At 52.0% G+C, this 24,668-nt stretch overlaps 1 long non-coding RNA gene across 1 annotated transcript; it reads right to left on the bottom strand.

The window, feature by feature from the left end:
- Window positions 1-1,390: 1,390 nt before the first annotated feature.
- LOC115647211 lies at window positions 1,391-22,800 on the bottom strand. The gene is made up of 4 exons (XR_003999236.1): window positions 22,372-22,800; window positions 8,508-8,513; window positions 6,421-6,426; window positions 1,391-1,405 (listed from the first exon to the last, which is right to left on the bottom strand). It is a non-coding gene; the product is annotated as an uncharacterized LOC115647211 (long non-coding RNA).
- Between the last annotated feature and the right edge of the window lie 1,868 nt (window positions 22,801-24,668).

Below are 24,668 nucleotides of genomic sequence, written 5' to 3'. Positions count from 1 at the left end.
ATCTCTGCCATTTCCAAGTCTCCCGTTACTGTTTCCCACTCCTTACTGAGCAGTGGGCCTACCCTGTCCTTGGTCTTCCTCTTGCTTCTAATGTATTGATAAAAAGTTTTCTTGTTTCCCTTTATTCTCTTTCGAGTTTTCTCCTTCCCTTTTAGGGATTTTACTAGAAAACAGCCATCACTGTTTAGAAGGTAAGAGCCTACTGGAGGTTTGAAACCTGTTCAGTCTGATCCATCTGGTGACAGTTGAATTCTAGACATGGAAAACACGTGTTAAGGAGGCAGAATTTTATTGCGCACCTGGGATTTTGTCCCTTAGAAACAGTGGGGACATTTGGGTTTCACCTTTTCCTCCATTCCTCCCTCCTTCCTGTCTCTTCGTCTCTTGTTTCTTTTGTCATTTCTCCTGTTCCCCTCCCAACACCAGGAAGGAGGGGTGTGTATGTGTGTGTGTGTGTGTGTCTGTGTGTGTGTGTGTGTTGCAGGCGAGTGCTTTGCAGCTCCCACTGTGGGAGGTCCACCCAAAAATGTGGGGCTGAACTTGTGCTCAGGCAGTGATCCCCACCAGTGACATGGGCCATCCTTTGGGCTGTCTGGTGAGAACCTTCAGCCTCAGTCTCTACCCTGATTGGCTGAGCAAGGGGTTATTGACAGGAAGGAGACTCAGGTCCTTGTTAGTCTCTTTTAAGACCAAGGAAATAAGTCAGAACCAGTTCTATATTTGATGAATTTTGCTGCTTCTCTGCATTAATGGTCTCTGAGCAGTTGATGATTCTCTCTAACATTTCAGCTCTCCTGAAATACTTGCTGAATAATTACTGTGCACTGTTGTTGGTTTGGAGCTCATCTGAGAGCACTTTATTCAGGTCATTCAATGTCTGAAATTCAAGATCCGATGGTTAGTTTGAAAATCAGGGCTCTTGGGTCCTATTCCCAACTCTACCACTGACGGGCTGTGTGACCTAAGACAAGTCAATTCTCCTTTCTCAGCCTTAGCTTCTCCCTCTTTCAAGTAGGGATAATAATGATCCGCTCTTACCTACCTGACGGTGGGTGGAGGATGGAGATCCATTGGAGAGTGTCACTAGGAGTAGGGCATAATATGAGGTGTCCAATCACGTTTACTCAGAGCAGATTAACACATAATAGAATAGCTGAAATAGTCTATTTGATTTGTATGTTTTTATTTTGAAATTGTTAAAAGCAGCAACGACTTAGCTCAGACTGAAGCCTCTTATCTAATGTTTGAGATCTAAGTGTCTCCTCTTTGTGTGCGAGGAGACAACTTAACATATTGTGACAAACAGGAGATGCTTTTGTTTTGCAACAAAATACTTTTGCAAAGAACTTTCATCCCACTTGTTATGATTTTGAGAAACAAACTGGTTTAGTCTGAATGGGATTTTCTGACAGAAACGGTTTCAGTGAAATTTCCCCACCATCTCGATCCCTGGGCTCTATCCCTACCTCTAAGGAGGGTTTGTCTGTTAGAACAGAAGTCAGGACCGCTGGCTTCTCTTTCTGGCTCTGCCACTACCTTTATGTGTAGGACCTTGGGTAGGTCACTTCCCTTCTCTGGACCTCAGGCTCCTCCCCATCTGTCCAATTGGAACAGGGACAGTTCCCTGCGCCTTTCCACGTTGTGCCGTCCCCCCCCGCATCCCTGCCCTGAGGTGCCCTACTCGTGGCAGCTCCCCCCCTCCACCCTGAGGTACCCCTCTTGTGGCAACTCCCCCACTCTGCCCTGCGGCACCTCCCCTCGCCCCAGCTCACCCCTGCTCCGAGCACGAGCACCCCGAGCACACCGTGGCCGCTTCAATTCTCCGACTCCCAGCCTTGCGGCTCCTAAGCCTGCCAGGTCGTCAAACAACCTCCTCTGAGCCACAGCAGCCCTGACAGTTGACAATAGAGGCACCTTAACCCCGAGTTCCTTCAATGTGTCTCCCTCCGGGGTCCAGCTCCGACCACCAGATACTCGGGGTATGTCTATACCACCTGCCCAATCAGTTGGCAGCGATCGATCCAGCAGGGGTCAATATATCACGTCTAGTGTAGGTGCAACACATCGAGTGCTCTCCCCTCGACTGCTGTACTCCAGCTCGGTGAGAGACGCAGGCAGAGTCTACGGGGAGCTGCAGCAGTCACCTCACCGCGACTGTGACATTATAAGTATAATCTAATATCTCATTGAAAGGTGACAGGGCCAGAAAGAGTTAATTAACTCACCTCACCGACTGACCTGACCTGTGGGTGAACCTTAAGAGCTGGTTAGCAAGATATGTAAATGAACAGAGCTTTGAAATGCAAGTCTGCAGTGTTAGAGGTAGAAGGGGAGGTGTTTGCTCAGGTCTTGTGATGTAAGCAAACAAGTCTTGTCTATTGCTATAATTTTAATTCAAAGAGCAAAAAAGGAATATTAACATTTATGATGATACTTGAGTGAAATAGTATTATTGTCTCTGTGTCTCTTTGAAGGTTGTGGTAACCTGTATTTGAACTGTTTGATGGATAAATTACCCTGTACTAATTGCCAGGATGTTTGGAAGGAGAGTTAAGCCTATTGTTTTCTCAGGCCGAAAGGCTGCTGGAAATGTATGGGAACCCTGGGACACGATCCTTCTTCATCTCAGATCTGCTTTGGGTTTCAAGAGGGGGAAACCTTAAGCCACAAGGATTGAGATTCCCAGTCATTGACTGGAGCCACCCTGAATATGGAAATTGGACTATAACCTATGGACTATTTCTAAAAGAACTTTCGGCAACTACAAGTTCACCTCTACTATGTATCTGAACCTCAAGAATTGAATTCAGATCGATATGTCTATTAATCTTTTAACCAACACTCTCTCTCTTTTCTTTTCTAATAAATTTTAGTTTAGTTAATAAGAATTGGCTATAGCATGTATTTTGGGTGAGATTTAAGTTATAATTGAACCTGGCTATGTGACTGATCCTTTGGGATCGGAAGAATCTTTTCTTTTATATGATGAAGTAAGATTTTCAGGAATCATCATCATATCTGACACGTGTGTCTGGACGGAGGCCTGAGGCTGGGTACTTAAAGGGAACTGCATGGTTTAAACTTCTAAGTAACCAGTGAGGTACTACAGAAGCTGTTTTGTGCTGGCTTGGTAAATCTAAGTATTGAAATAACCAGCAGCATTTGGGATTTGTCTGCCCTGTTTGTTTGCAGTTCACCCTGATTGAGTGACCTCAGCTGGCTCCCACGGGCAGCACCGTCACACCTACATCCAGGCTGTAGGGGTCCGGGGGATCTTAGGGGTCTTCGGATGCACAGATACCTACGTCCAGGCCATAGGGGTCCCGGGGGGGCTTAGAGAGTTTTTTGGGGGGACACGGATACCAATCTCCAGGCTTTAGGGGTCCCAAGGGGGCTTAGGGGGTTAGTGGGGTGCACATATTCCTACATCCAGGCTGTAGTGGTACCAGGGGGGCTTAGGGGGTTAGTGGGGGGCATAGATACCTACGTCCAGGCTGGAGGAATCTTGGGAGTCTTAGGGGATTTTTGGTGGCCCAAGATACCTATGTCCAGACTGTAGGGGTACAAGGGCGTCTTAGGGGTTCGGGTGGGCACAGATACGTATGTCCAGGATGTATCGGTCCTGGGGGGAGGTTAGAGATTTTGTGAGGGTCACAGATATCTACGTCCAGATTGTAGATGTCCCGGGGGGTGTTGGGGGGTTGGGAGGGTACAAATACCTACGTCCAGGCAGTAGGGGTTCCTGGGGGGTTAAGGAGTTTCTGAGGGGCACGTATACCTACATGCACACTAGAGTGTCCCAGGGGGCTTCTGGAGTCTATATGGGGCACAGATACCAATGTCCTGGCTGTATAGGTCCCTGAGGGGCTTAGAAGGTTTGTGGGGGGCACAGATACCTAAGTTCAGGCTGGAGGGGTCCTGGAGGGGCTTAGGGTCTGTCACGGAGTGTGGGGGAGTCCGGTCTGGCACCCCTCTTTCTGGGACTCACAGTGACTCTCAGGCAGCCAGTAAAACAGAAGGTTTATTGGACAACAGGAGTGAAGGATATAGCAGAGTTTGGAGGCACAAGCAGGACCCCGCAATCGAGTCATTCTGGGGGTTCACGAAACTTAGTTCCCAGTTTGGGATTCCCTGAATTCCAACCACCCAGTCCAAAACCGATACTGAACTAACCCAACTCCCTCCAGCCGGCCCCTTCCAGTGTTCAGCTTCCTCGGCAAAGTTGCTGACCCTCTCCCCCTTGCCTAGCTCGAGTTACAGGCTGAGCACGTGTCCTGTCCTAAAGTCACCTGCTGCTCTCCCATCCCCCACACAGACAGTCCCTACTCCATCACAGTAATGCCCAGAGCATTTCCCGCATGGAGCAACAGTGACACCGTGTGGCCACGCAGGGTAATGCACAGAGCATTTCCTGCTTAGAGCAACAGTGACACCTTGTGGCCACGCAGGGTAATGCACAGAGCACTTCCCATGGAGCAACAGTGACACCGTGTGGCCACGCAGGGTAATGCACAGAGCATTTCCTGCATGGAGCAACAGTGACACTGTATCAGAGGGGTAGCCGTGTTAGTCTGGATCTTTAAAAACAGCAAAGAGTCCTGTGGCACCTTGTAGACTAACAGACGTTTTGGAGCATGAGTTTTTGTGGGGGAATACCCATATGGACTTTTTTTGAGGGTCGAAATGACAGTCTGGACGCTACATTGTATGCTTCCGCCGACATGCACAGGCAGAAATTGTGGAAAAACAACATCGCTTGCCTCATAACCTAAGTCGTGCGGAACGCAGTGCCATCCACAGCCTCAGAAACCACCCAGATATTATTATCAAAGAGGCTGACAAAGGAGGTGCTGTTGCAACATGAACAGGTCTGACTATCAAAAGGAGGCTGCCAGACAACTCTCCAACACTAAATTCTACAGGCCACTTCCCTCAGATCCCACTGAGGAATACACTAAGAAACTGCACCATCTACTCAGGACACTCCCTACACTAACACCGGAACAAATCAACAAACCCTTAGAGCCCCGACCAGGGTTATTCTATCTACTCCCCAAGATCCACAAACCCGGAAATCCTGGACACCCCATCATCTCGGGCATTGGCACTCTCACTGAAAGACTGTCTGGATATGTGGACTCTCTACTCAGACTCTATGCCACCAGCACTCCCAGCTATCTCTGTGACACCACTGATTTCCTGAGGAAACTACAACGCACTGGTGACCTTCCAGGAAACACTATCCTAGCCACCATGGATGTAGAGGCTCTCTACAGCAACATCCCACACACAGATGGAATACAAGCTGTCAGGAACACTATCCCTGATGATGCCACAGCACAACTGGCTGCTGAGCTCTGTGCCTTTATCCTCACACACAACTATTTCAAATTTGATGACAATATATATCTCCAGATCAGTGCCACAGCTATTGGCACTGGCATGGCCCCACAATATGCCAATATTTTTATGGCCGACCTGGAACAATGCTTCTTCAGCTCTCGTCCACTCACGCCTCTTCTCTACCTACGCTACATTGATGACATCTTCATCATCTGGACCCATGGGAAGGAGTCTCTAGAAAAATTCCACCATGATTTCAACAGCTTCCACCCCACCATCAACCTCAGCCTGGACCAATCGATACGGGAGGTCCACTTCCTAGACACCACAGTGCAAATAATGATGGTCACATTACCACCACCCTATACCGAAAACCTACCGACCGCTATGCCTAACTTCATGCCTCCAGCTTCCATCCTGGGCACATCACACGATCCATTGTCTACAGCCAAGCACTGAGGTACAACCGCATCTGCTCTAAACCCTCAGACAGAGACCAACACCTACAAAATCTCCACCAAGCATTCTCAAAACTACAATACCCACATGAGGAAATAAGGAAACAGATCAACAGAGCCAGATGTGTACCCAGAAGCCTCCTACTGCAAGACAGACCCAAGAAAGAAACCAACAGGACTCCACTGGCCATCACATACAGTCCCCAGCTAACACCTCTCCAACGCATCATCAGGGACCTACAACCCATCCTGGACAATGATCCCACACTTTCACAGGTCTTGGGTGGCAGGTCAGTCCTCACCCACAGGCAACCTGTCAACCTGAAACATATTCTCATCAGTAATTGCACACCGCACCATAGTAACTCTAGCTCAGGAACCAATCCATGCAACAAACCTCGGTGCCAACTCTGCCCACATATCTACACCAGCGACACCATCACAGGACCTAACCAGATCAGCCACACCATCACCGGTTCATTCACCTGCACGTCCACAAATGTAATATACGCCATCATATGCAAGCAATGCCCCTCTGCTATGTACATTTGCCAAACTGGACAGTCGCTATGGAAAAGGATAAATGGACACAAATCAGATATTAGGAATGTCAATATACAAAAACCTATAGGAGAACACTTCAACCTCCCTGGCCACACTATAGCAGACCTTAAGGTGGCCATCCTGCAGCAAAAAAACTACAGGACCAGACTTCAAAGAGAAACTGCTGAGCTTCAGTTCATCTGCAAATTTGACACCATCAGCTCAGGATTAAACAAAGACTGTGAATGGCTTGCCAGTTACAGAACCAGTTTCTCCTCCCTTGGTTTTCACACCTCAACTGCTAGAATAGGGCCTCATTCTCCCTGATTGAACTACCTCATTACCTCTAGCTTGCCTGCATATATATACCTGCCCCTGGAACTTTCCACTACATGCATCTGATGAAGTGGGTATTCACCCACGAAAGCTCATGCTCCAAAACGTCTGTTAGTCTATAAGGTGCCACAGAACTCTTTGCTGCTTTTACAGATCCAGACTAACACGGGAAACCCCTCTGATAAGTGACACCATGTGGCCACACAGAGTATTACGCAGATCATTTCCCACATGGAGCAACAGTGACGCTGTGTGGCCACCCAGGGTAATGCCCAGAGCTTTTATCTCATAGAAGAACAGTGACACCGTGTGGCCATGCAGGGTAATGCACAGATCATCACACCTGTGTAGAGGCTGTAGAGATCCCTGGGGGTCTTAGGGGTCGTGGGGGGCACAGATAGCTACATCTAGGCTGGAGGCATTCCAATGGGGATTAGGGGCATCATGGGGGACACAAATATCTACATCTGGGCTGGAGAGGTCCCTGGATGGCTTAGGGGGTTGTGGTGAGCACAGATACATACGTCCAGGCTGTAGTGGTCCCTAGGGGTTTAGGGAGTTGGTGAGGGGCACAGAAACCTATGTATGGTCTGGAGGGCTCCCTGGGGGACTTAAGGGGTTGTGGTTGCGCAGATACGTACGTCTCGGTTGGAGGGGGCCCTGGGGAGCTTAGGGGGTTTGTGTGGCATACACATAGCTACAACCAGGCTGGTGGGGGCCCTATGGGTCTTAGGGGGTTTGTGGGGGGCAGAGATACCTACGTTCAGGCTGGAGAGGTCCTGGGGAGGGCTTAGGGGGTTCCTGGAGGTCACAAATATCTACGTCCAGGCTGGAGGGTTTCTGGGGGTATTAGGAAGTTGTGGGGAGGCACAGATACCTATTTCGATGCTGTAGGGGTCCCGGGGTTGCTTTGGGGCATTTTGGGGTACAGATACCTACGTCCATGCTGTAGGGGTCGCTAGGAGGATCAATGTGTTTGTGAGGGTGCACAGATACCTACGTCTAGGCTATAGGGATCCTGGGGGGGCTTAAGGGTTTGTGAGAGGGACAGATACCTTCATCCAGGCAAGAGGGGTTCTGGGGGCCTTAGGGGGTTTGTGTTGGGCACAGATACCTACGTCTAGGCTGGAGGGGTTCTGGGGGGCTTAGGGGGGTTGTGGGGATCTCAGATAACTATGTCGAGGCTCGAGGGGTCCCATCGTGGCCTAGGGGGTTTGTGGGGGAAACAGATACCTGCGTCTAGGCTGGAGGGGTTTCGGGGGTCTTTGGAGGATTGTGGGGGCACAGATACGTATGTCCGTGCTGGAGGGGCCCCGTCGTGTCTTAGGGGATTCGTGAGGTCAGAGATACCTACGTCTAAGCTGTAGGGGTCCCGGGGGGGATTAGCTGTGTTGGGGGGGGATCAGACACCTACGTCCTGATTGTAGGTGGCCCTGGGTAGCCTAGGCGGTTTGTGGGGATCACAGATACAAACATCCATGCTGTAGGGGTCCCGAGGGTCTTTGTGGGGCTCTGAGGGTCACAGATACCTACCTACAGGCTGGAGGGGTCCTCTGGGTCTTAGGGGGTTTGTGGGGCATACAGATGCCTACATCTGGGCTTGTGGGTTCCTTGGGGGGCTTAGAGGTTTGTGGGGAGCACAGATACCTTTATCCAGCCTAGATGGGTCCCAGTGGGATTAGGGAGCTGTGGGGGGCACAACCTATGTAAGCAGAATCAAGATGAACTCTACCTTGACATCTGGTGGTGAATTATGGTGAGTGTGGAAAAGAATTTCAGGGCTGATCGTGTTTGCATAGACACACCCACTCCACCTGACACGGCCACGGCAGCCTGGGATGGTTGCTTTGGCAGCTGTGGTATCCCCAGTTTATTTGTTGTTGGGGCATGAGATGTGGAGTGTTGTTATCCTGATTGTGTGGATGAGGAACGGTGAAACTGCTTTGAGACAGGGATTCTCACCATCAATTAGTGGCACTCGCTAGACAAGGGAGTGGGCTCCTTGAGTGATCCAGAAACACCAATTGCACCTTTTTCTTTTTTAACAGTTGAATAACAGCGTTGATTTTTGATTGTCTTAAGAATTGAAATTCCAGGTTCCTGAACTGAAATCACGGAAGAGCTGTGCTAGTTATTGGGGGAGTCTGAAGCTATATGATGGAGCAGAGCAGCTGATGGAGAATAGCAGTTTGTGGGATTGTTGGAGTAGCCCATAAAGTGAGATGAGCTGAGCACTTTTTGGGGACAGCTGGAGCAGATCACAGGTTGGCTGGCAGAGCAGAGCAGATGGTGGGGAAGGTGGAAGCAGAATCCCATGGAGAGGCAAGGCAGTCGGCAGTGGACCACGTAAGGTGCCCCTTTCTACCCAGGCTGACGGGGGAAAACCATGCAGATAGACTCTTGAACTCTGGGGCTGCAGGACTGTGGGTGATTTTGGGGTTGCTGGACTCTTGAAACATTTGAGGTATTGGACTTTGGAGTCTTGGGGTGATTTGGGGACTGCTGGACTCAAGAGCCCAGGGAAAAGGACACGGCCTAGATGAGGTGTTTTCCCAATTTAATGCTATGTTGTTTATCTCACATTATTAAATGTTTTCTGCTACACCCAGGCTCTGTGCTTGCGAGAGGGGAAGTATTGTCTCTTTGAGGCACCTAGGGGTGCGTATGTAAAATTTTCCCATGTCACCGGGTGGGGGCTTGAGCTGGTCTGCATTACGTTGTAGGGAAGGACTCCTATGTATTGAACCCAGTCCTTGCTGCTATCAGTTCAGTCTGGTAGAAGGGTCTCACCTACGTCCAGGCTGTAGGGGTCCCTGGGGGGCTTTCGGGGTTTGTGGGGGGCACAAATACCTGGGTCCAGGCTGTAGGGATCACTGGGGGGCTGAGGAGGTTCGTGGGGGGCACAGATATTTAGGTCCAGGCTGTAGGGGTCACTTGGGGGCTCAGGGGTTTGGTGAGGGGCACAGATACCTACGTCCAGGCTGCAGGGGTCCCGGAGGGGCTTAGGGGGTGTCACAGAGTGTGGTGAGTGTGTGCACCCCTCTTCCTGGGACACACAGTGACTCAGCAAGCCAGTAAAACAGAAGGTTTTTTTTGGCCAACAGGAACGAAGGATACAGCAGAGCTTTGGAGCACAACCAGGACCCCTCAATCGAGTCCTTCTGGGGGTTCAGGAAGCTTAGTTCCCAGTTTGGGATTCCCTGAATTCCAACTACCCAGCTCCAAACCAAAACTGAACTAACTCCATCCAGCCGGCCCCTTTCTTTGTCCAGCTTTCCGGGCAAAGGTGCTGACCCCCTCCCCCCTGCCTAGCTCGAGTTACAGGCTTAGGTCCTGTCCCTCACCTAAAGTCACTCCCTGCTCTCCCATCCCCCGCACAGACAGTCCCTACTCCATCACAGTAATGCCCAGAGCATTTCCCTCATGGAGCAACAGTGACACCGTGTGGCCACGCAGGGTAATGCACAGAGCATCACACCTACGTAGAGGCTGTAGAGATCCCTGGGGGCTTAGGGGTCATGGGAGGTACAGATAACTATGTCCAGGCTGGAGGCATTCCAGAGGGGCTTAAGGGGGTTCGTAGAGTCACAGATACCTACGTCCAGGATGGTTGGGACCCTGGGGAGTTAGGGGGGTTGTGGGGGGCATAGGTACTTGCGTCCAGGCTGTAGATGTCCTGGTGGGGATTAGGGGCTTCGTGGAGGACACCAATACCTATGTCTGGGCTGGAGGGGTCCCTGGATGGATTAGGGAGTTGTGGTGAGCACAGTGGTCCCTGGGGGTTTAGGGACTTGGTGAGGGGCACAGATACCTATGTATGTCTTGGAGGGGTCCCTGGGGGGGCTTAGTGGTATTGTAGGGGACACAGATACCTACGTCCAGGCTATAGGGATTCTGGGGGGCTTAGAGCATCAGGGGGGCACAGATACCTACATCCAGGCTGGAGGGGTCCCGGGGAGCTTACGGGGTTTGTGGGGGCACAGATATGTACGTCCAGGCTGGAGAGGTTCTGGGGAGGATTAGGGGCTTTTGCGGACAGCAGAGATACCTATCTCCAGGCTTTAGGGGTCACTAGGGGGCTTAGGGTTTTTTTGGAAGGCACAGATATCTATGTCCAGGTTGGAGTGGTTCCTGGGGGCTTTAGGGAGTTCCTTTGGGTCACAGATACCTAGGCCCATGCTGTAGGGATCCCCGGGTGGATTAGAGGTTTTCTGGGGGGCACAGATACATACGTCTAGGCTGCAGGGGTTCCTGGGAGGCTTAGGGGGTTTGTGGGGGGCAGAGATACCGACATGCAGGCAATCGGGCTTCCAGAGGGAATTAGTGTGTTGAGGGGGCACAGATACCTAGGTCCTGGCTGGAGGGTCCCCGGGGGTGGGGCTTAGGCAGTTTCTGAGGGGCACAGATACCTGCATCCAGGCTGGAGGGGTCCTTGGGGACTAAGGGGGTTTCTGGTGGGCACAGATACCTCCATCGAGGCTGGAGGGTCCCTCGGGAGCTTAGTGGGTTCGTGGGGGGCACAGATACCTAAGTCCAGGCTGGAGGGGTCCAGGGGGGTCTTATGGGGTTCAGGGGGGTACAGATACTTATCTCTAGGCTGTAGAGGTCCCTGGTGGACTTAGGGGGTTTTGGGGGGCCCAGATGCCTAAGTCCATGCTGTAGGCGTCCCTACAGGTGCTTATGGTTTCGTGGGGTGCACAGACACTTATGTCCAGGCTGGAGGAGTCCCAGGGAGGCTGTGGGGGTACTCACTCACTCACTCACTCCCGTCACCCCAATCGGGGTATGGGCTGCCAACAACAGACCTCGAGAGTCCTCTATCCTGGGCCATTCGTTCTAACTGGTTCCAGGTATAGCCTGAAGGTCACGTCGCCAGGTTTTTCTTGGACGGCCTCTTTTCCGCTTGCCTTGGGGGTTCCACCGCAGTGCCTGTCTGGTGCCTCATGTTCCATGTGCCTATGGTAATCCTCCTGGTTGCAAGAAGGGTAATCGGCTTAGTGGCTTCCTCATGGCTTTTACCACCCAGGGTCATGCATCTTCGAATTGAAGACCCTTCTTTTTCCAGGGTAAAAGTCTCTGTTGTCTCTATTGTTGGCGTTTCTGTAGCGGGTAGATTTTTTACGAGGTGGAGTTGCTAGCCCCACGCCCAACCCTCCTCCTTTATCCTGACTTGGGACAGGCAGATGGCCCCAAAGGACCTCTCTGGTGGAGTTTGTGGGGGTACAGATACCTACATCTAGGCTGGAGGGGTCCTGAGGGGTATCGGGGGTTTGTGGGGGGCACAGATACCTAGGTCCAGGCTGTCGGTGTCCCAGGGAGATTACACAGTTCACTGGGGGCTCAGATACATCCAGGCTGGATGTGTCCTGAGGAGCTTAGGGGGTTCGTGGGGTGCTCAGACACCTGTGTGTTTGGGAGGGGACTCACTCAGCCCCCGCAGGAGCAGGGAGGGGGGAGCAGCTGAGCGGAGCCTGCCCAGCAAACAGCTGATCGCAGCTGCGCGCAGGCTGCCCCCAGGGAAAAGCTCAGCTGGACGTAGGTATCTGTGCCCCCATGAACCTCTAAGCCCTCCAGAGACCCCTCCAGCCTTGACATAGGTATCTGTGCCCCCAACAACCCCCTAAGTCCCCCAGGGACCTGTACAGCCTGGAAGTTGTCATCTGTGCACCCCATAAACCTCCTAATCCCCTCGGGACCCGTCTAGTCTGCACGGAGGTATCTGTGACCTCCAGAAACCCTCTAAGTCCCCCAAGACCCCTACAGCCTGGACGTAGGTATCTCTGACCCACACGAACCCCCTGAGGACTCCTTCAGCAGGGATGTAGGTATCTTTACCTCCACAACCCCCGAAGCCCCCCAAGGGACCCCTACAGGCTGGACATAGGTATCTACACCCCCCCACCTCCTAAGCACCCCTGGGACCCCTATAGCCTGAAGTTAGGTATCTGTGCCCCCCACAATCCCCTAAGGTGCTCTCAGGACCCCTACAGCCTGGACGTAGGTATCTGTGACCCCCACAAATGCACTAAACCCCCAGGGAGCCCTCCAGTGTGGACGTAGGTATCTCTGCCCCCCACAACCCCCAGTCCCCTGGGGACCCCTACAGCTTGGACTTAGGTATCTGTGCCCGCCCCGACCTCTAAGCACCCCCGAGACCCCTATAGCCTGAAGTTAGGTATCTGTGCTCCCACAACCTCCCTAAGCCCCCCAGCCACCCTTCTAGCCTGGACATGGGTATCTGTGCCACCCACGAACCCTATAAGCCCCCCATTGATCTCTCGAGCCTGGATGTAGGTTTTTGGGCCCCCCACAAACCATCTAAGCATCCCCAGCTACCCCTAAAGATGGGAGATAGTTATCTCTGCCCCTCACAAATCCGTAAGGCCCACAGGGACCCCTACAGCCTGGAGATAGGTATTTGTGCACCCCAGAAACTCCCTAATCCTTTCCAGGACATCTCCAACCTGGACGTAGGTATCTGAGCTCCCCACGAACCGCCTAATCCCCCACGGGACCCCGACAGCCTGGATGTAGGGTTATGTGCCACTTAAGCCCCTCTATGCACCCCAGGAATATCTACTGACAGGACGTTGGTATCTGTGCCCCCCACAAACCCGCAAAGCCCCCCAGGGACCTTTACAGCCAGGACATTGGTATCTGTTTACCCCATAAATCTCCTAAGCCCTCTGGGACCCCTCCAGTCTGCATGTAGATATCTGTGACCCCTAGAACTCCCCTAACGTCCCAGGAACCCCTACAGCCTGGACATAGGTGTCTGTGACTCCAACAAACCTCCTAAACCACTCAGGACCGCTCCAGCTAGGACGTAGGCTTCTGTTCCTCCCTCAACCCCCAATCCCCTCGGGACCCCTACAGCCTGGACGTAGGTATATGTGTCCGCCCTGATCCCCTAAGCACCCCCATTACCCCTTTAGCCTGGACGTAGGTATCTGTGCTCCCAGAACCCCCCTAAACGCCCCAGCGTCCCCTTCCGCCTGGACATACCTATCTGTGACCCCCCACGAACCCCCTAAGCCCCCAGGGATCCCTACAGCCTGGACACAGGTGTCTGAGCACCCCACGAACCCCCTAAGCTTCTCGGGACACATCCAGCCTGGATGTATCTGAGCCCCCAGTGAACTGTCTAATCTCCCTGGGACACCGACAGCCTGGACCTAGGTATCTGTGCCCTTCACAAACCCCCTATACCCACCAGGACCCCTGCAGCCTAGATGTAGGTATCTGTATCCCCACAGCCCCCCTGGGATTCCTACAGCCTGGAGGTTCCTATCTGTGCCCCCCACGAATCCCCAACCCCCCCGGGACCCCTCCAACCTTGACATAAGTATCTGTGCACCCCACGAACCCATAAGCACCTGTAGGGACGCCTACAGCATGGACTTAGGTATCTGGGGCCCCCCCAAACCCCCTAAGCCCACCAGGGACCCCTACAGCCTAGAGATAAGTATCTGTGCCCCCCGAACCCAATAAGAGCCCCCTGGATCCTCCAGCCTGGACTTAGGTATCTGTGCCCCCCACAAACCCGCTAAGCTCGCCAGGGACCCTCCAGCATGGACGGAGGTATCTGTGCCCACCAGAAACCCCCTTAGCTCCCCAGGGACCCCTCAAGCCTGGATGCAGGTATCTGTGCCCCTCACAAACTGCCTAAGCCTCCCACCCCGAAACCCTGCAGCCTGGACCTAGGTATCTGTGCCCCCTCAACACACTAATTCCCTCTGGAAACCCGATTACCTGGACATAGGTATCTCTGCCCCTCACAAACACCCTAAGCCTCCAGGGACCCCTACAGCCTAGATGTATGTGTCTGTGCCCCCCAGAAAACCCCTAATCCACCCGGGGATCCCTACAGCATGGACCTAGGTATCTGTGCCCCGCAGGAACCTCCTAAACCCCCCAGGAACCACTCCAACCTGGACATAGATATCTGTGCCTCTCAAAAAAAAACCCTAAGCCCCCCAGGGACCCCTAGAGCTTCGAGATAGGTATCTCTGCCATCTGCAAACCCCCCTAATCCTCCCCGGAACCTCTCCAGCCTGGACGTACATATCTGTGCCCCTCACAACCCCCCTAACTCCCCAGGGACCTCTTCAGCCTCTACGTAAGTGCGATACTCTGTGCATTACCCTGCGTGGCCACACGGTGTCACTGTTGCTCCATGCGGGAAATGCTCTGTGCGTTACCCTGCCTGGCCACAAGGTGTCACTGTTGCTCCATGCGGGAAATGCTCTGGGCATTACTGTGATGGAGTAGGGACTGTCTGTGTGGGGGATGGGAGAGCAGCGGGTGACTTTAGGTGAGGGACAGGACCTAAAAGCCTGTAACTCGAGCTAGGCAGCGGGGAGGGGGCCAGCACCTTTGCCCGGGAAGCTGGACACAGGAAGGGGCTGGCTGGATGGAGTTAGTTTAGTTTTAGTTTGGAGCTGGGTAGTTGGTTCCAGGGAATCCCGAACTGGGAACTAAGCTTCCTGAACCCCCAGAAGGACTCAATTGAGGGGTCCTGGTTGTGCCCAAAAGCTCTACTGTATCCTTCGCTCCTGTTGGCTAAAAAAACCTGTTTTACTGGCTTGCTGAGTCACTGTGTGTCCCAGGAAGAGGGGTGCAGGGCCGGATTCCACCACACTCCATGACACCCCCTAAGCCCCTCTGGGATCCCTGCAGCCTGGACGTAGGTATCTGTGCCCCCACCAAACCCCTGAGCCCCCCAGGGACCCCTACAGCCTCGACCTAGATATCTGTGCCCCCCACGAACCCCTTAAGCCCCCCAGGGATCCCTTCAGCCTGGATGTAGGTGGAACCCTTCTGCTAGGCTGAATGGAAAGCAGCAAGGACTGGGTTCAATACATGGGAGTCCCTTCCCTATAGCGTAATGCAAACCAGCTCAACCCCTCACCCAGTGACATGGGAAAATTTTACATACGCACCCCTAGGTGCCTCAAAGAGGCAATACTTCCCCTCTCGCAAGCACAGAGTCTGGGTGTAACAGAAAACATTTAATAACGTGAGATAAACAACATAGGATTAAATTGGGAAAACACCTCAACTAGGCCATGTCCTTTCCCCTGGGCTCTAGAGTCTAGCAATCCCCAAATCACCCCAAGACTCCAAAGTCCAATACTTCAAATGTTTCAAGACTCCAGGAACCCCAAAATCACCCACAGTCCCGCAGCCCCAGAGTTCAAGAGTCTATCTGCAGGGCTTTTCCCCTGCCAGCCTGGGTAGAAAGGGGCACCTTACGTGGTCCACTGTCTACTACCCTGCCTCTCTGTGGGATTCTGTTTCCATCTTCCCCACGAACTGCTTAGCTCTATCCAGCAGCTGCTCTGCTCCAGCAGCCGACCTGTGATCTGCTCCAGCTGTTTTTAAAAATTTTTCCTCTCACTTCATTCTGTGGGCTACTCTAATCATCTTAAGAACTGCTCCTCTTCATCAACTACTCTGTTCCACAATATAATTTCAGACTCCCCCACTAGTTAACACAGCTCTTTAGTAATTTCAGCTCAAGAATTTAGAACTTCAATTCTTGAAAAAACCCAACATCAACTCTATTATTCAACTGTTAAGAAAGAAAAGATGCAATTGGTGTTTTTGGCTCACGCAAGGAGCCCACTCCCTTGTCTAGCGAGTGCCACTCAATTGAGGGTAAGAATCCCTGTCTCAAAGCAGTTTCACAGTTCTTCATCCACACAATCAGGGTGACAACACTCCACATCTCATGCCCCAACAACAAATAAACTGGGGAAACCACAGCTGTCAAAGCAACCATCCCAGGCTGCTGTGGCCATGTCAAGTGGGGTGGGTGTGCCTATGCAAACACGATCAGCCTCTGAAATTCTTTTCCACACTCGCCGTAATTCACCACCAGATGACAGGGTAGAGTTCATCTTGATTCTGCTTACATAGGTATCTGTGCCCCCCACAACCCTCTAATCCCACCGGACCCATCTAGCCTGGATAAAGGTATCTGTGCTCCCCACAAACCTCTAAGCCCCCAAGGGAACCCACAAGCCCAGATGTAGTCATCTGTATGCCCCACACACCTCCTAAGACCCACAGGACCCTTCCAGCCTGTAGGTAGGTATCTGTGACCCCCAGAGCCCCACAAAGATAATCGGGACCCCTAAAGCATGGATGTTTGTATCTGTGACCCCCACAAACCACCTAAGCTACCCAGGGCCACGTACCATCATGATGTAGGTATCTGTTCCCCCCTCCAGTACACCTAATTCCCCCCGGGACCCTTCCAGCCTAGACATAGGTATCTCTGACCCCACGAATCCCCTAAGCCACGACAGGACCCCTCCAGCATGGAAATAGGTATCTGTGCCCCCACAACCCTCCTAAGACTCCCAAACCCCTCCAGCCTAGACGCAGGTATCTGTGCACCCCACAACCCCCCTAGGCCACGATGGGACCCCTCCAGTCTCGACATAATTATCTGAGCTCCCCACAACCCCCCTAAGCCCCCCAGAACCCTTCCAGCCTAGATGCAGGTATCTGTGCCCAACATGAACCTCCTAAGGTCCCTAGGACCCCTCTTGCCTGGATGAACGTATCTGTGCCCCTTACAAACACTTAAGCCCCACAGAATCCCTATATCCTGGACGTAGGTATCTGTGCATCCTCACGAACCCACTGATCCTCCCAGCGACCCCTACAGCATGGAAGTAGGTATCTGTACCCCAAAATGCCCCAAAGCAACCCTGGGACCCCTACAGCCTTGATATAGGTATCTGTGCCCCCCCACAACTCCCTAATACCCCCAGAACTCCTCCAGCCTGGACGTAGATATTTGTGACCTCCAGGAACGCCCTAAGCCCTCCCCAGGACTTCTCCAGCCTCATCATAGGTATCTCTGTCCCCCACAAGTCCCCTAAGATCCATAGGGCCCCCACCAGCGTGGTTGTAGCTATGTGTACGCCACACAAACCCCCAAGCTCCTCAGAGCCCCCTCCAACCTGGACGTAGGTATCTGTGGAACCACAAGCCCTTAGTTGCCCAGGGACTCCTCCAGACCATACGTAGGTGTCTGTGCCCCTTACCAACTCCCTAAACCCCCAGGACCACTACAGCCTGGACGTATGTATCTGTGCTCACCACAACCCCCTAAGCCGTCCAGGGACCTCTCCAGCCCAGACGTAGATATTTGTGTCCCCCATGAAGCCCCTAATGCCCACTGGAATGCCTCCAGCCTGGATGCAGCTATCTGTGCCCCCCACGACCCCTAAGCCCCCCAGGGATCTCTACAGCCTCTACATAGGCGTGATGCTCTGTGCATTACCCTGCGTGGCCACACGGTGTCACTGTTGCTCCATGCGGGAAATGCTCTGTGCATTACCCTACGTGGCCACACGGTGTCACTGTTGCTCCATGCGGGAAATGCTCTGGTCATTACTGTGATGGAGTAGGGACTGTCTGTGTGGGGGAGGGGAGAGCAGCGGGTGACTTTAGGACCGGACACATGCTCAGCCTGTAACCTGAGCTAGGCAGGGGGGAGGGGGTCAGCACCTTTGCCTGGGAAGCTGGACACAGGAAGGGGCCAGCTGGAGGTTGCTGGGTTAGTTCAGTTTCGGTTTTGGTCTGGGTGGTTGGAATTCAGGGAATCCCATACTGGGAACTAAGTTTCCTCAACCCCCAGAAGGACTCGATTGCGGGGTCCTGCTTGTGCCTCCAAGCTCAGCTGTATCCTTCACTCCTGTTGTCCAATAAACCTTCTGTTTTACTGGCTGGCTGAGAGTCATTGTGAGTCCCAGGTAGAGGAGTGCAGGACCAGACTCCCCCACACTCCATGACAGACTCTAAGCCCCTCAGGGACCCCTGCAGCCTGGACGTAGGTATCTGTGCCCCCACCAAACACCTAAGACCCTCGGAGACCCCTCCAGCCTGAACGTAGGTATCTGTGCTCCCCACAAACCCCCTAAACCCGCCAGGGACCTATACAGCCAGGACATTGGTATCTGTACCCCATATAGACTCCATAACCCCCCTGGGACACTCCAGTGTGCACGTAGGTATATGTGCCCCTCAGAAACCCTCTAACCCCCCAGGAACCCCTACAGCCTGGACATAGGTATTTGCACTCCCACAACCCCCCTAACTCCCCCCCGGGACATCTACAATCTGGACGTAGATATCTGTGCCCCTCACGAAACCTCTAACCCCCCCCCGGGACCGATACAGCCTGGACATACGTATCTGTGCCCACCCGAACCCCTAAGACCCCCTGGTACCCCTACAGCCTGGACATGGGTATCTTGGGCCCAAAAAATCCCCTAAGACTCCCAAGATTCCTCCAGCCTGGACGTAGGTATCTTTGCCCCCCACTAACTCCCTAAGCACCCCTGGTACCACTACAGCCTGGATGTAGGAATATGGGCCCACACAAACCCTCTAAGCCCTTCTGGGACCTCTAGAGCCTGGAGACTGGTATCTGTGTCCCCACCAAACTCTCTAAGCCCCCTAGAGACCCCTATGACCTGGACGTAGGTATCTGTGCACCCTAAGGCCCCTAAGATCCCCCGGACTCCTACAGCCTGGATGTAGGTGTGACGGTGCTGCCCGTGGGAGCCAGCTCAGGTCATTCAATCAGGGTGAACTGCAAACAAAACAGGGCAGACAGATCCCAAACGCTGGTGGTGATTTCAATACTTAGATTTACCAAGGCAGCACAAAACAGCTTCTGTAGTACCTCACTGGTTACTTAGAAGTTTAAACCACGCAGTTCCCTTAAAGTACCCAGCCTCAGGCCTCCGTCCAGACACACCTGTCAGATATGATGATGATTCCTGAAAATCTTACTTCATCATATAAAAGAAAAGATTCTTCCGATCCCAAAGGATCAGCCACATACCCAGGTTAAATTCTAACTTACATCTTACTTAAAATACATGCTATAGCCAATTCTTATTAAGTAAGCTAAAATGTATTAGAAAAGAAAAGAGAGAGAGTGTTGGTTAAAAGATTAATAGACATATAGACTTGAATTCAATTCTTGAGGTTCAGATACATAGTAGAGGTGAGCTTGTAGTTGCCAAAAGTCCTTTTAGAAATAGTCCATAGGTTATAGTCCAATTTCCATATTCAAGATGGCTCCAGTCAATGACTGGGGATCTCAATCCCTGTGGCTTAAGGTTTCCCCTCTTGAAACCCAAAGCAGATCTAAGATGAAGAAGGATCGTGTCCCAGGGTTCTTATACATTTCCAGCAGCCTTTCGATCTGAGAAAACAATAGGCTTAACTCCTTCTTCCAAACATCCTGGCAATTAGTACAGGGTAATTTATTCATCAAACAGTTCAAATACAGGTTACCACAACCTTCAAAGAGACACATGGACAATAATACTATTTCACTCAAGTATCATCATAAATGTTAATACTTCTTTTTTGCTCTTTGAATTAAAACTATAGCAATAGACAAGACTTGTTTGTTTACATCACAAGACCTGAGCAAACATCTCCCCTTCTACCTCTAACACTGCAGACTTGCATTTCAAAGCTCTGTTCATTTCCATATCTTGCTAACCAGTTCTTAAGGTTCACCCACGGGTCAGGTCAGTCGGTGAGGTGAGTTAATTAACTCTTTCTGGCCTTGTCACCTTTCAATGAGATATTAGATTATACTTATAATGTCTCAGTCTCGCTGAGTCGACTGCTGCAGCTCCCCGTAGACTCTGCCTGCGTCTCTCACCGAGCTGGAGTACAGCAGTCAAGGGGAGAGCACTCGATGTGTTGTATCTACATTAGATGCGATATATCGACCCCCGATGGATCGATCGCTGCCCACCGATTCGGCAGGTGGTATAGACATACCCCGAGTATCTGGTGATCGGAGCTGGACCCCGGAGGGGGACACATTGAAGGAACTCAGGGGTTAAGGTGCCTCTATTGTCAACTGTCAGGGCTGCTGTGGCTCAGAGGAGGGTGCTTGATGCCTGGCAGGCTTAGGTGCCACAAGCCTGGGAGATGGGAGAAGTGAAGCGGCCACGGCGTGCTCAGGGTGCTCGTGCTCGGAGCAGGGGTGAGCTGGTGCGAGGGGGGTGCCGCAGGGCAGAGCGAGGGAATTGCCACAAGAGGGACGCCTCAGGGTGGAGGGGGGGAGCTGCCACCGGTGGGGCGCCTCAGGGCGTGGGCACGGGGGGAGGGCCCAAGGTGGATGTTTCGCCCAGAGCAAGAAACATCCTTGCACCAGCCCTGCCCCATGCCCTGCCTGCAGCCAGCCCTGCACTCCCTGCCCTGCCCTGCCCGCAGCCAGCCTCTGTCTCCAGCCAGCCCTGCACCTTCTGCCCTGCCCCACCAGCCACATTCTCCCTGCCCTACCTGCAGCCAGCCCCACAGCCAGCCTCTGCCACACCCTATGCCCTGTCTCCAGCCAACTCATGCCGCACCCCCCTGTGGTCCTGGCCAAAGCCAGCCAGCCCCTACACACCCCCAGCCTGCACTAGCCCTGCACCCCCAGCCCTGCCTACAGCCAGCCTCGCACCCCCTGCCTTGTCTCCAGCCAACCCCTGATGCACCCCCCTGCCTGAAGCCAGCCAGCCCCTCATCCCTTGCCCTGCCTGCAGCCAGACCCTACCTCCAGCCAACCCCATGTCCACTGGTGCCCTGCAGTTCCCAGGGCAGTAACCATGCACATCTGCTTCAATGAGGAGGGCAGGGAGCAGCTGGGACCCACACATGTGCACACCCTAGGGTGACCAGACAGCAAATGTGAAAAATTGGGACGGGGTGGGGGGTAATAGGATCCTAGATAAGAAAAAGACCCCAAAATTCGGACTGTCCCTATAAAATCGGGACATCTGCCCACCATAGCACACCCCCAGGACTCCTGAGTTCCATTGCTGGGTTTCCTATAGGTTCCACTGCTGGTTGTTTTCCTTTTCCTGGGGGACTTTGGGCAAGTTGCTCCCCCCTCTAGGGCTCTGTCCCCAGCAGTCAAATGGGGATTTCATACTTTCCCGCTATTGGAAAGTGCTGGGAGAATCCCCCAGCAAAAGCTGCTCTGACAGTGCTAAGCAGCATCTGACCGTTCAAGGGCGGAGCGCACTGCCCAGGAGGAGTGTTTGGCTCTGGGGTTTCACTTCAGCCCAGTCTAGAGAGAGGAGCCCAGCTATGGAGTTTGGCTCAAGAAGACCAAGTCTCCAATTTGTTAAGGGTGTTTTGAATTTCAATCCTGTGCACCTAAGTGCTTGGTGTCAGCTGCAAATTTTAGAAGCATGGTCTCCACTGCATTTTCCAAATCATTCATGAAAATATTGAATAGTACCGGGCCCCGGACTGATCCCTGCAGAACCCACTAAGTGCACACTCTCCACTGGACAGCCAAACATGGAGAAGGACTCCTGGAGTCTGGGCTTTCAACCAGCTCTGCACCCACATTACACTGATTGCATCTAGACTGCATTTCCCTCGTTCACTTGTGAGAATGTCCTACAGGACTGTGTCAAAAACCTTAGTAACACCAAGCTAGATCCCAACTACTGTTCACCCACCTCCACCAGGCCCAGAACCCTGAAAGAGGGAAAGAGGATCGGTTTGGAATGATTTGTTTTTGACAAATCCACGCTCACTCGTCCTAAGGACCAAATTATCCTGTAGGTGCTGCTGACAAACTGAGTGTTTAAGAATGTATTGCAGGATCTCTCCAGCTATGGAAGTGAGGCTAGCTAGTCTGTACGGTTAAAAAATTTGGCCCCGACCATTTCCTGTTTCCACATACTAGACATTTTAGCAAACTTTAGAATTCCTTGGTGCTAAACACAGTGAAACTCCCCTTTCTCCTTCATACGGGGCTTCAACATCCCTTCTCTCACTCAGGCTCACAACTGCCCAGAGTTCGAGAACTGTCCCTGTTCCCATTGGACAGATGGGAGGAGCCTCAGGTCCAGAGAAGGGAAGTGACCTCCCCAAGCACCTACACAGACAGGCAGTGGCAGAACCAGAAAGAGAAGCCACCAGTCCTGACTCCTGTTCTAACAGACAACAAACCCCCCCAGAGGCAGAGATGGAGCCCAGGAATCGAGATGGTGGAGAAATTTCATTGAAACCATTTCTGTCAGAAAATCCCATTCAGGCTAATCCGGTTTGTTTCTCTAAATCATAACAAGTGGGATGAAAGTTCTTTGCAAAAATATTTTGTTGCAAAACAAAAGCATCTCCTGTTTGTCATAGTGTGTTAAATTGTCTCCTCACATGCAAAGAGGAGACACTTAGATCTCAACCATTAGATAAGATGCTTCAGTCTGAGCTAAGTTGTTGCTGCTCTTAATTTCAAAATAAAAACATACAAATCTAATAGACTATTTCAGCTATTCTATTATGTGTTAATTTGCTCTGAGTAAACGTTATAGGACACCTCATATTATGCCCTACTCCTAGTGACACTCTCCAATGGATCCCCATCCTCCACCCACCGTGAGGTAGGTAGGAGCAGATCATTATTATCCCTACCTGAAAGGGGGAGAAGCTAAGGCTGAGGAAGGAGAATTGACTTGTCTTAGGTCACCCAGCCAGTCAGTGGCAGAGTTGGGAATAGGACCCAAAAGCCCTGATTTTCAAACTAACCATCGGATCTTGAATTTCAGACATTGAATGACCTGAATCAAGTGCTCTCAGATGAGCTCCAGACCAACAACAGTGATAGTAATTATTCAGCAAGTATTTGAGGAGAACTGCAATGTTAGAGAGAATCATGAACTGCTCAGAGACCATTAATGCAGAGAAGCAGCAAAATTCATCAAACATAGAACTGATTATGACTTATTTCCTTGGTCTTAAAAGAGAACAACAAGGACCTGAGTCTCCTCCCTGTCAGTAACTCCCTGCTCAGCCAGTCAGAGTAGAGACTGAGGATGGGAGGCTGAGGGTGCTCACCAGAGAGCCAAAAGGATGGCCCAGGTCACTGGTGGGGATCACTGCCCGAGCACTAGTTCAGCCCCACGTTTTTCGGTGGACCTCCCACAGTGGGAGCTACAGAGCACTGCCCCACAACACACACACACACACAAACACACCTGCTGGTGTTGGGAGAATAGGAAAAAGGAGAAAAGAAGCAAGAGACAAAAAGAAAGGAGGGAGGGATGGATGGAGGAAAAGGTGAAACAAAAAGGACAAACCCTTATGTCCCCACTGATTCTAAGGGACAAAATCCCAGGTGCGCAATAAAATTCTGCCTCCTTAAACTCGTGATTTCCATGCCTAGAATTCAACTCTCAACAGACGGATCAGACTGAATAGGTTTCAAACCTCCAGGAGGCTCTTACCTTCTAAACAGGTACGGCTGTTTTCTAGTAAAATCACTACAAAGGAAGGAGAAAACTCGAAAGAAGTTCCTCCTGGCGCTCACGTCCGTGAACCCAAATACTCCCTCAGTCCTCAAAGAGAGACCTGGAGAAGGAGACTTGCTGAAGCAAAGCCACAGGGGTCTCTGAGGTTTCTCTGGTCCCTCGACCCTGTCCTGCCTGGCTCATGTCAGCATCTCTCTGTGAGGTCACCACCTCCCCACCACCTTGGACCAATAGTCTGAGGTGCTGCAAAAGGCCTTTGTGATGTCACTGCCACACCCCTCCCTTGCTGTGCCAATGTCCTGCCCCTGGCCAGGCACTTTGGAGGTTTGAGCTACTCCCTGTGGATCACCCCACTCAAGGAGCGTTCGTTCTAGGCAGCACGCCGGCTAGACAGGAAAACATCAGACGCTGCTCCCAATGCTACACTCAGTTTTTAAGAATTTAGTCTATTTTATGGCCAGAAGAGACCATCAGAGCATTTAATCACATAATCATATAATATAAGGGTTGGAAGGGACCTCAGGAGGTATCTAGTCCAATCCATTGCTCAAAGCAGGACCAATCCCCAACTAAATCATCCCAGCCAGGGCTTTGTCAAGCCTGACCTTAAAAACCTCTAAGGAAGAAGATTCCACCACCTCCCTAGGTAACTCATTCCAGTGCTTCACCACCCTCCTCATGAAAAAGT

Source organism: Gopherus evgoodei, chromosome 2 (assembly GCF_007399415.2).
Source record: "Gopherus evgoodei ecotype Sinaloan lineage chromosome 2, rGopEvg1_v1.p, whole genome shotgun sequence".
NCBI classification, from domain to species: Eukaryota; Metazoa; Chordata; order Testudines; family Testudinidae; genus Gopherus; species Gopherus evgoodei.
Note: the sequence above shows the minus strand (reverse complement) of the source record. Positions and strands in the feature narration are given on the sequence as shown.